The following is an 11292-nucleotide window of genomic DNA, read 5'->3' as shown; positions in this document are numbered from 1 at the left end:
AGTCCCAGCCTCGGGAGGCAGAGGCAGGCAGAGCTCTATCAGTTCTAGCCAAGGCTACATAGGGAGTTCCACTTCAGCCAAAAACCAAACAACAAAAATGAATTAGACAAAGCAATCTCAAGATAGTTTTCCATTTACAAGTTAAAAGTTCACACTATGTAGCAGTTAATTTAATTTGTAACATACATCAAACAACAGGGACATGAGACTTAATAACTCAAACATTTCACAGTAGCAGTTGCTATATGAGACTATGTGAAATAAAATTGAAAAGCTGAACTTTGAAGGATTATTGGAACTAAAAATGTACTTTCATTTTTCTTTGTTTCTAAGATTACTTCAGATGAAATTAACCTAAAATTTAATACATTACTATTTGCCCAAATACATCATTACCGTATTCTGGAATAGTGTCATTACCCTGAAAAGAAACTGCACACACGTTAAGCAGTGGGTTTTCATTTCCCCGTTTTTAGAGCCTTAAGTTCTCATCCACTTTCTATCTCTATAGACATTTCCTACAAATAGAATTATATAATGGGTGTACTTTTTATGTTTGAATCTTTTCACTGATTATGTTTTCAATGTTTGCATATCAGTTCTTTATTTTTTTAAACATTTTATTCTTTATTACCATGATTAAATTATATAAATTAAAGAATTCAGTATGACATTTCAATATATGAATAATCAAATTTACTTTTCCTCTGTCCCTCCTCCCATGTTAACCTCCAGTAAAATACTCAGATCAATGTTTATTAGTTGAAATTATGCATTCTTATGTGCCCTTTTGTATTGTATCTAGGGTTAGCAGAGGTTTGTATAAATATCTCTGGTAGTTTGAATGTAATTGGCCCCCACAATATCATAGGGGGTGCACTGTTAGAGGTGTGGCTTTGTCAGAGTGGGTATGGCCTTGTTGGAGGAAATGTATGACTATGGGGGTGGGGTTTGAGGTTTCCAATGCTCAGGACACTGCTGACTGTCTCAGTCAAATTCCTGTGGCCTGCATATCCAGATGTATGGAGCATCACATCTACCTGCATGCTGCCATGCTTACCCCCATGATGATACTGGACTGAACCCCTGAACCTGTAAGCAAGCCACCCCAATTAAATGTTTTCTTTATAAGAGTTGCTGTGGTCATGGTGTCTCTTCACAGCAATAGAAAAATGCAGGACAATATCCCTGGTTCCTGTCCCACTGTTTGATACTCTGGGAGTCATAAGATTTTTTTGTCTTGAAAGGTGATATGCTACTAAGCAAAGTCTCAAGAAGTAGAAATGTGGCTATATCACAGAAAACTCACCTTAGATTTGCCAGGTAAAGAAAATGTGCTGTGGGGCTATGTATATTTCCACTCCGATCTCAAGGCCACTGAAATAGCACATAGCTCAAGAAAGAGGTCTGGAAGGAAGACACTAGAGTGGTTTCTAGCCATTGTTCACCTAATAGTGTTTCCACACTAGGACTCCCCGCTCTGTCTGGGACCACTTTCAACTGCTAAGAAGGAGTAAATGGCTTGGTTGTAAGGGCACCCTGCTTGCATTCACACATGCTGCTAACAGATGGGCATTTGAAACTTAATCTTCCATTTATCAGCTTGGAAAACGCATTTTCTCTGGATTGTAGCATCACTAAATGTTTAATGCCCACTTAATTTTACAACATTATAGTTCCTCTCTAGTTTTCCCTTCATACAACTCTTACCACTTACTAGATTCAATCTAGAAGATGAAAATTGTGCAAGACCTGTGAGCAGCACAACCTTTGGCTTACAGACTTTTCCTGTTGGTAATACTGAGTCGACTAACTTAGTATGGACCTAGCCCATTCACTTCCTGTTCTTATGGAACCCTAAGACTTAGCCTCTCAGGGTTTGGGGAAGTATGGGAATGCGGATGCTGATGCTGTGGATACTATGGAATTCAGCCTCCCTTCCTTGGCTCTGCAGTCCTCACCCCCCTGAGTGAGTTTTCTGGAAGAAGTGGCAATTAGCAAAAGCTGTAATTAAATACAGGCCAGGATGATGGACTCTGGCTAAGTCTATTCTGGAGTTCCCAGAAAATGGCCATGAACTATGTTGACCAAGTGCTTATAAAGGTAAACCCACAAGGCTAGGTACTCCATGCCTTCATCCAATTGGGGGCAAGCATACAACCTCACATATTTCTTACCCATGTACCTCCTACCTATGTGTAATCAAGCACATCTGACGCAGATGGGCCAACCAAACTTGTTTGGAGAAGTGAAAACACGTGGCTTGAACAACTTTCAGGAGCCATTGTCAGGAGCTATTGTGGGGCATGAAGAAAATACACTTTATAGCAATCAATAATTCAGATGTCAATCCACCAGAGGAATGATTCTCAGATGGAATACCCTATCAAGTAAGGCCACTGACTCTGAATACTGTTCCTTCCGTCTGTAATTTCTTGTGCAGTAACAGCTATGATATCTCCCCGTTATGTTCATTTCCATGTAATGCGTACATGCAATCTCATGACTGTATCTCAATCTTCTGGGCACACATATATCCGTGGATGGTCAGGACAATGACTTCTTGTTATCTGTACAATTTAGATATATGGAAACTATACTAGGATGTGTTTCATAGCTAGATCTATTTTTCCATGTGGACTGTAGACACTTAATAGCCTGCTTTGTTCACATACCCAGATCTTTGTTCCATTCCCCAATATAAACTTAGAAGTCTGCCCCCTGCAATTATCTTTATGGCAGGATGTTTGGTCAGAAAAAGTATCTATAAATAGATCACAATTGGTGCCTTCACAAGACAGGCCCAAGGACAGACATTATGACATGTCTGAGTTTGTTGATTCATAGCCCTTAAAGATATAGGGAACAAGCATGTCCTGGATTCACCCTGCCAGACAAAAAAGGAAGTGCTGCCCCAAGCTAACCCTGCTCTAACCTTACACTTTGTACTTACTTTCACCTCGGTTGATTGATTAGCTTATTATCAAGTCACACTTAGGAATGTAGTATAGCACACGGATTCCCCTCCTCCCTTCTTAGATGTTCCTAGTGATTTAAGGTCTCTCCCTTTACTTGACCCCTTTCCCTTTAAGAGTTCACTGGGGCTTTTTTATAAGTCATTCCCACCTTGAGCCATATAGAAAGCTGAGAGTCACTGCCTTGTGCAGCTCTTACCTGTTTTTATAACCCTGTAACATTCCAGCCTTATGATCTTGCTTTGGGCAGAGAATTGCTGATTGTATGTGTATATAAACTGGAAACTTTGAAGACTCAAGGAGAGAACAGAAAGGAGAGAACAGCAGAGCAATAAGGAGACATGCTAAGAAGAAGAAGAAGTGTGTGAGTTGACTCATTTGCCTTCAGATTCATAGGTTTCCCTCACTTGCTTTGGTGTCTTTTCTAGACCCTGAAGAAGTCTTAGGGGCTAGTACCTAAAGGACATCATTAAACAACAGTGTCCAGCATCTCAGAAGGTTCCTGTCTTAGGGCAAGAGGCTTCCAAGACAGAGGCATTTTTCTTTTATAGATCAGTAATTTTGCAGCACAGTAATTAAAACTTAAAACATAAGTTTGGCCCTCATATTCCTGTCTTGTGCTATATCCTGAGTCAAATATTTGACTCTGTGATAGCTGCATGTTTATATTGGGATCTAATGACCATCAGCTCAATGGTAGCCAGACAGAGATTATCATCTTGCAAGGCATGAATGATGCAAGAGTGACTAGTAGAAACAGAAGGGTCAAAGCCCCTGAAGTGCTTGAAATCAGAGTTACTGGTTAGGAGGAGCCTGAAAATGAGAATGGGGAGCAGTCATATATTTCATCTCAGGTCCCCTTTTTTGCAATTTTTTTTTTAGTATAGCCAGATTCTTTCTAATGATTCCCAAATGGCTTGTATAGAAACAACATTTTTTTTTCTTAAAGCTATACAATAACATCTCTGTTTTACAAAGAGCAGGCGAGTGCCTTATCATATTGTAGAGCTATTCCAGCTAATGAATATACCTGTTGATAGATCTGGGTCTATTTGGTTTTTCACAGCTACCTTTGCTGGTATACCAGTTGCCACTGTAGGTAGCCATTTTGTCCTCTATGCCAAGGAGTTTCCTTTGATCTACCCTCCCAGCCTATTGAGGACAAAGATCGATGTACTGTCCTGTGTAACTACTTCCTGATGAAACCAGGATTTTGTCAGGTCCCATGAATCCTGGAATGTTAGTCAAAAGCTGGGAGGAGATTCAGGCAATAATGACCAGAAGTGCACTTATCATAAATATGAGAAATGTCAATATACTTACAACAGTTATGTCTAGAAAATAGGATAACTATGATTTGATTCTTTGAACTACTTCATATTTTCTAAATGAAAATTCTTTCACTATAAGTTAGTTTATTTAAGAAAAGTTAGAAAATAAGCAAAAGTTATTTAAAACCAAATTATTTAAGTATTTCTCATATCAGATTTGCTGGAACTAGTGACATTACAAATATCAAATATCAAAGGATTTTTAACTTCTTTTCAGGTCAAATAGTGTGGGGTCAGAGATTACTCAAGGGTGACCAGGGGAGGGGGCATCAAGCCTCTGCTGGGAAAGCTAAGCTTCTTAAGTCATTTCTATAATTATGGGCTACTCACAGCATGTTTGCATCTCCTGGTCTAGCCAAGTGTCAGAAAGTCGCCCTAGGCACCTTTTCCAAAATGGTGAAACAGTATCCCAAGTACCCACAGAAACATTGGAAAATAAGCTGAAAAATTTAGGTAACTTTCTCAGAATTCTGAAAAACAGAACTTTGCACATCAAATGCTAAACTGAAGTGTATGAAACAAGAGAACTGAAGAGAGAAAACACTTAGGCAAAAACTTCCCAGGACTTTGACATACAACTTTTACTGGATAGAAACTTAGTCAGGGCCTCCTTGGTCAACCATCCCCTGAGGCACCAGCGACCACCAGAGCTGTAAGAATACATTCAACAACATAAAGAGTAATATAGCACCACTAGAATCTAGTAGTTCTACAACAGCAAGACCTGAACATCCCAATGAAGATGACCCAGAAGAAAGCAACATTAAAAATAAATTTATGAAGATGATAGAGGCTTTTAAAGAGAAAATGAAAAAAAACCCTTAAAGAAATCAAGGAAAAGACAAATAAAAAATTGGGAGAAATTTTTGAATAAATAAATTAAATTATGAATTAAATAATAAATGAATTTATTTAATTCAATAAATGAATTAAAGAAAGTCAAGAATCCCAAGAAAAAACAATCAAACAGGTGAAGGAAGCCGTTCAAGACTTGAAAATTGAAACAGAGGCAATAAAGAAAACACAAACTGAGGTAATGCTGGAAGTGGAAAATCTGAGTAAATGAACAGGAACTACAGATGCAAGTATAACCAACAGAATACAAGAGATGGAAGAGCGAATCTGAGGCACTGAGAATACAATACAGGAAATAGATTCATCAGTCAAAGAAAATGTTAAATCCATCAAATTTTTAACACAAAAACATCCAGAAAATTTGGGACACCATGAAAAGACCAAACCTAAGAATAATAGGGATAGAAGAAGGAGAAGGATTCCAGCTCAAAGGCACAGAAAATATATTCAACAACATTGTAGAAGAAAACTTGCCCAACCTAGAAAAAGATATGCCTATGAAGGTACAAGAAGCTTACAGAACACCAAATAGACTGGACCAAAAAAAAAGTCCCCTTGCCACATAATAATCAAAACACTAAACATACAGGATAAAGAAAGAATATTAATAGCAGCAAAGGAAAAAGGCCAAATAACATATAAAGGCAGACCTATCAGAATTATACCCAACTTCTCAATGGAAACGCTGGAAGCCAGAAGGTCCTGGGCAGACATTCTGCAGACACTAAGAAACCATGGATGCCAGCCCAGACTACTATACCCAGAATATTTCTCAGTCACCATATACATAGAAAACAAGACAGTCCATGACAAAACCAGATTTAAACAATACCTATCTACAAATCAGCCCTATAGGAAGTACTAGAAGGAAAACTCCAACTCAAAGAAGTTATCTGCACCCACCAAAACACAGGCAATAGATATCCTCACACCAGCAAATCTCAAAGAAGGGAAACACATATACTGCCACCACTACCACCAAAACAAAAACTAACAAGAATTAACAATCACTCGTCATTAATATCTCTTAATATCAATGGACTCAATTCTCCTATAAAAAGACACAGGCTAATAGAATGGGTATGAAAACAGGACACATCCTTCTGTTGCATACAAGACACAATTCAACCTCAAAGATAGATATTACCTCATAGTAAAGGGTTTGGAAAAGATTTTCCAATCAAATGGAACTAAAAAACAAGCTGGTGTAGCTATCCTAATATCTAACAAAAGAGGCTCAAATTAAAATGAATCAAAAGAGATGGAGAAGGACATTTCATATTCATCACAGGAAAAATCCATCAATAGGAAGTCTCAAATCTGAACATTTATGGCCCAAATACAAGGGCACCTACATTTGTAAAAGAAACATTGCTAAAGCTTAAATCACACATCAAACCCCACACACTAATAGTGGGAGACTTCAACACCCCACTGTCACCACTGGACAGGTCTGCCAGACAGAAACATAACAGAGAAATAAGGGAAATGACAGATACTATGACTCAAATTGACCTAACAGACATCTATAGAACATTTCACCCAAACAAAAAAGAATACACCTTCTTCTCAGACCCCCATGAAACCTTCTCCAAAACTGACCACATACTTGGTAACAAAGCAAATCTCAAGAGATTAAAAACAAAAAAAAAAAATGGAATAACCCCCTGTATCTTATCAGATCACCATGGCTGAAAGTTAGAATTTAACAACAATATAAATTGCAGAAAGCCTACAAATTCATGGAAACTGAACAATGCTCACTGGGTCAAAAAAGAAATAAAGAAAGAAATTAAAGTCTTCCTAAAATTCTATGAAAATGAATGCAAAGCATACTCAAACTTATGGGACATCATGAAAGCAGTGTTAAGAGGGAAATTCATAGCTCTAAATGCCTATGTAAAGAAAGCAGAAATCTCACACTAGTAACTTAACATCACACCTGAAAGCTCTAGAACAAAAAGAAACAAACTCACCCAGGAGGGGTAGACAACAGGAAATAATCAAATTGAGGGCTGAAGTCAATAAAATAGAAACAAAGAGAACAATACAAAAATTTCAATGAAACAAAGAGTTGGTTCTTTAAGAAAATCAACAAGATAGACAAACACTTATCCAAGCTAACCAAAAGGGAGAGAGAATATCCAAGTTAACAAAATCAGAAACAAAAAGGTAGACATAATAACAGACACTGAAGAAATTTGGAGAATTATTAGTTCATACTTTGAAAACCTGTACTAAACAAAACTGGAAAATCTGAAAGAAATGGAAATTTTTCTAGGTAGGTACCACATACCAAAGTTAAATCAAGACCAGATAAACTATTTAAATAGGCCAATAACCCCTAAGGAAATAGAAACAGTCATTAAAATCTCCTAACAAAAAAAAAAAAAAAGCCCAGGGCCAGATGGTTTCAGTGCAGAATTCTACCAGAATTTCAAAGGAAAGCTAATATCAATATTCCTCAAATTGTTCCGAACAATAGAAACAGAAAGAATGTTGCCAAACTCTTTTTACAAGGCTACAGTTACCCTGATATCCAAAGCACACAAAGATGCAACTAGGAAAGAGAACTACAGACCAACCTCCCTCATGAACACTGATGCAAAAAAATATTTAATGAAATGCTGGCAAATCAATTCCAAGAACACATCAAAAAAAACATCCACTATGATCAAGTAGATGATCTCTTCCCAGAGATGCAGAGATAATTCAACATACGAAAATCTATCAATGTAATTAACCATATAAACAAACTGAAAGAAAAAAAACACATGATCATCTCATTAGATGCTGAAAAAGCCTTCAACAAAATCCAACACCCCTTCATGATAAATAGAGATCAGGGACACGGGAACATTCCTAACCATAATAAAGGCGATTTACAGCAAACCAACAGCCACCATCAAAGTAAATGGAAACTCAAAGCAACTCCACTAAAAGCAGGAACGAGACAAGGCTGTCCACTATCTCCATATCTATTCAGTATAGTGCTTGAAGTTCTAGCTAGAGCAATAAGACAACATAAGGAGATCAAGAGGATACAGACTGAAAAGGATGAAGTCAAACTTTTAGTATTTGCGGATGATATGATAGTACACATAAGTACCCCAAAAATACTGCCAGGGAATTTCTATAGCTAATAAACACCTTCAGTAATGAAGCAGGATATAAGATTAACTAAAAAAAGAAAAATCAGTAGCCCTCCTATATACAAATGATAAACAGGCTGAGAAAGAAATTAGAGAAATATCACCCTTTACAATAGCCACAAATAACATAAAATATCTTGGGGTAACTCTAACCAAACAAGTGAAAGACCTGTATGACAAGAATTTAAGTCCTTGAAGAAAGAAATTGAAGAAGATATCAGAAAATGGAAAGATCTCCCATGCTCACGGATAGGTAGGATTAACATAGTAAAAATGGCAATCCTACCAAAAGCAGTCTACAGTTCAATGCAATCCCCATCAAAATCCCAACACAATTCTTCACAGACTTCAAAAGAACAAACTCAACTTCTTATGGAAAAACAAAAAACCCAGGATAGCTAAAACAATCCTATACAATAAAGGAAGTTCTGGAGGCATCACCATCCCTGACCTCAAACTCTACTATGGAGCTATAGCAATATAAACATCTTGGTATTGGCATAATAATAGATACATGAATCATTGGAATTGAATTGAAGAACCTGACATTTATCCACACACCTATGAACTCCTAATTTTTGACAAAGAAGCCAAAATTGTACAAGAAAACAAGAAAGCATCTTCAACAAATGGTACTGGCATAACTGGATGTCAACATGTAGAAAAATGCAAATGGATCCATATCTATTACCATGCACAAAACTCAAGTCCAAATGGATCAAAGACCTCAACATAAACCCAGTTACACTGACCTTGATAGAAGAGAAAGTAGGAAGTAGCCTAGAATGCATTGGCACAGGAGACCACTTCCTGAATATAGCACCAGTAGCACAGACACTTAGAGCAACAATTAATAAATGGGGTCTCCTGAAATTTAGAAGCTTCTGTAAGGCAAAGGACATGGTAAAGAAGACAAAACAGCAGCCTACAGAATGGGAAAAGGTCTTCACCAACCCCATATCTGACAGGGGCCTGATCTCTAAAATATATAAAGAACTCAAGAAACTAGACATCAAAATACCAAATGATCCAATTAAAAAATGGAGTGCAGATCTAAACAGAGAATTCTCAACAGAAGAATCTCAAATGGCTGAAAGACATTTAAGGAATTGCTCAACATCCTTAGCCATGAAGGAAATGAAAATCAAAACAACTCTGGGATACCATCTTACACCTGTCAGAATGGCTAAGATCAAAAAATGGATGACAGCTTGTGATGACAGAGGATGTGGAGAAAGGGGAACACTCCTCTACTGTTGGTTGGAGTGCAAACTTATACAACCACTCTGGAAATCAGTATGGCAGGATCTCAGAAAATTGGGAATCAACCTACCTCAAGACCCAGCAATACCACTCTTGGACATAAGTGGTGAGCCACAAGAATATATTATAGAGATGCAGCTGTGTATTAAAGCTATATTTTGACTGGCCAAGGGTCTGTCAAAAGGCAAGCCATTTGTTAGGAATATTTAGTGTTATCCAGCCTTTATTATTTCAGTTGTCTTCTGCTATGAAAATCTTGCGTGCACCAATATTTTCAGACCATTTGGCTCCCCAGACCTGCTGAACTTCTAGGTAACTAACTCCCTTGCTGAGCCTAGGAGACAAGCTGGCTGGAGACATGTAGCTCTGCTTCTTGTGCAAATGATGCCTTGAGGCCTAGTGGCTCATCAGAGCAATTGACGGAGAACAAAATAGGTTTTTACATATCAGGGTGGAAGGTAGGGCAACATCCCTGAGGAGGCAGAGAACCGCATGACCAGGGAAAGAAAGAACAGGAATTTTCTGTAGAGATGGACACAAAGGCATGGGCAGGGAGAAGAGAGGAAGACAGAGGTAATGTAGCTGGTAAGGCAGAACTCTTGTAGAGTCCATCAGTGCCAGGAGTAGAGAGTAGTAGAGATGGAGAATGAGGAAACAGAGGATGAAGAAGAGGCTGGAAGCATAAGAACTTAGTCATTAGCAGGACTATGAGAGGGAACTGGGCGGAACTGAAGCTCCGTAGACAGGATTTCAGACCAGAGAAATAAAGTAGACAGATAAAGAGCTTGGTGCATCTAGAGTTATTCTTGTTCTGAATGCCTGACAGAGCTGTGGTTGTATTGATAGAATTTTGTCTTAGAGGAATAAAGTTAACAGACGTAAGAGCATAGTGTACATAGATTTTTTTCCCTCAGAAATCCCATGCTGGACATAGAGAAATTCCCTGGGACCCCTGGGTAATAAATAGGCATATACTTAAAAAATACTCAACCACACCACAAGGACATTTGCTCAACTATGTTCATGGCAGCATTATTCATAATAGCCAGAACCTGGAAGCAACCTAGATGCCCTTTAACCAAAGAATGGATAAAGAAAATGTGGTACATTTACACAATGGAGTATTACTCAGCTGTAAAAAAACCCATAACATCATGAAATTTGTAGGAAAATGGATAGAACTAGAAAAAATCATCCTGAGTGAGGTAACCCAGACTCAGAAAGACAAACATGGTATGTACTCACTCATAAGTAAACATTAGATGCAAAGCAATACATAAGCAGTATACAATCCACAACCCCAGAGAAGCTAGGTAAAGAGGAGGACCCTAGGAGGGACATGCATGGATCACTCCAGGAAGGTGGAAGGGTTAAGATCTCTTGGGTAAACTGGGAGGGGGGAGTAAAGGGAAGGAGATGGGGTGGGGGTGAGGGATCTAAATGGCTGAGTTTGGGGAGGGAAGGAGAGGGAGTGCAATGAAAGAGATACTTTGACAGAGTAAGGCAGTATGGGGTTAGGGAGAAACCTGGTACTAGGGAAATCCCCGGGAACTCATAAGGATGTCTCCAGGTAATACTCATAGCAATGGTGGAGAGCTGCCTTAACCAGCCTTCCCCTGTATTCAGATTGGTTACTACCCTAATTGTCATCATAGAACCTACATGCAGTGACTGATGGGAGCAGATGCAGAGACCCACAGCCAAGTACTTGGTCAA

The 11292-nt window shown here is 38.3% G+C and overlaps 1 long non-coding RNA gene across 1 annotated transcript in view; it reads left to right on the top strand.

The window, feature by feature from the left end:
• The window catches only part of LOC114701376, a 57734-nt gene that overhangs the window by 22082 nt on the left and 24360 nt on the right, over positions 1 to 11292 (top strand). The window lies entirely within an intron of this gene.

The sequence above is a fragment of the Peromyscus leucopus genome, chromosome 6, assembly GCF_004664715.2.
Source record: "Peromyscus leucopus breed LL Stock chromosome 6, UCI_PerLeu_2.1, whole genome shotgun sequence".
In the NCBI taxonomy this organism is placed as follows: Eukaryota; Metazoa; Chordata; class Mammalia; order Rodentia; family Cricetidae; genus Peromyscus; species Peromyscus leucopus.
This window is presented reverse-complemented; position numbering and strand designations above follow the sequence as displayed.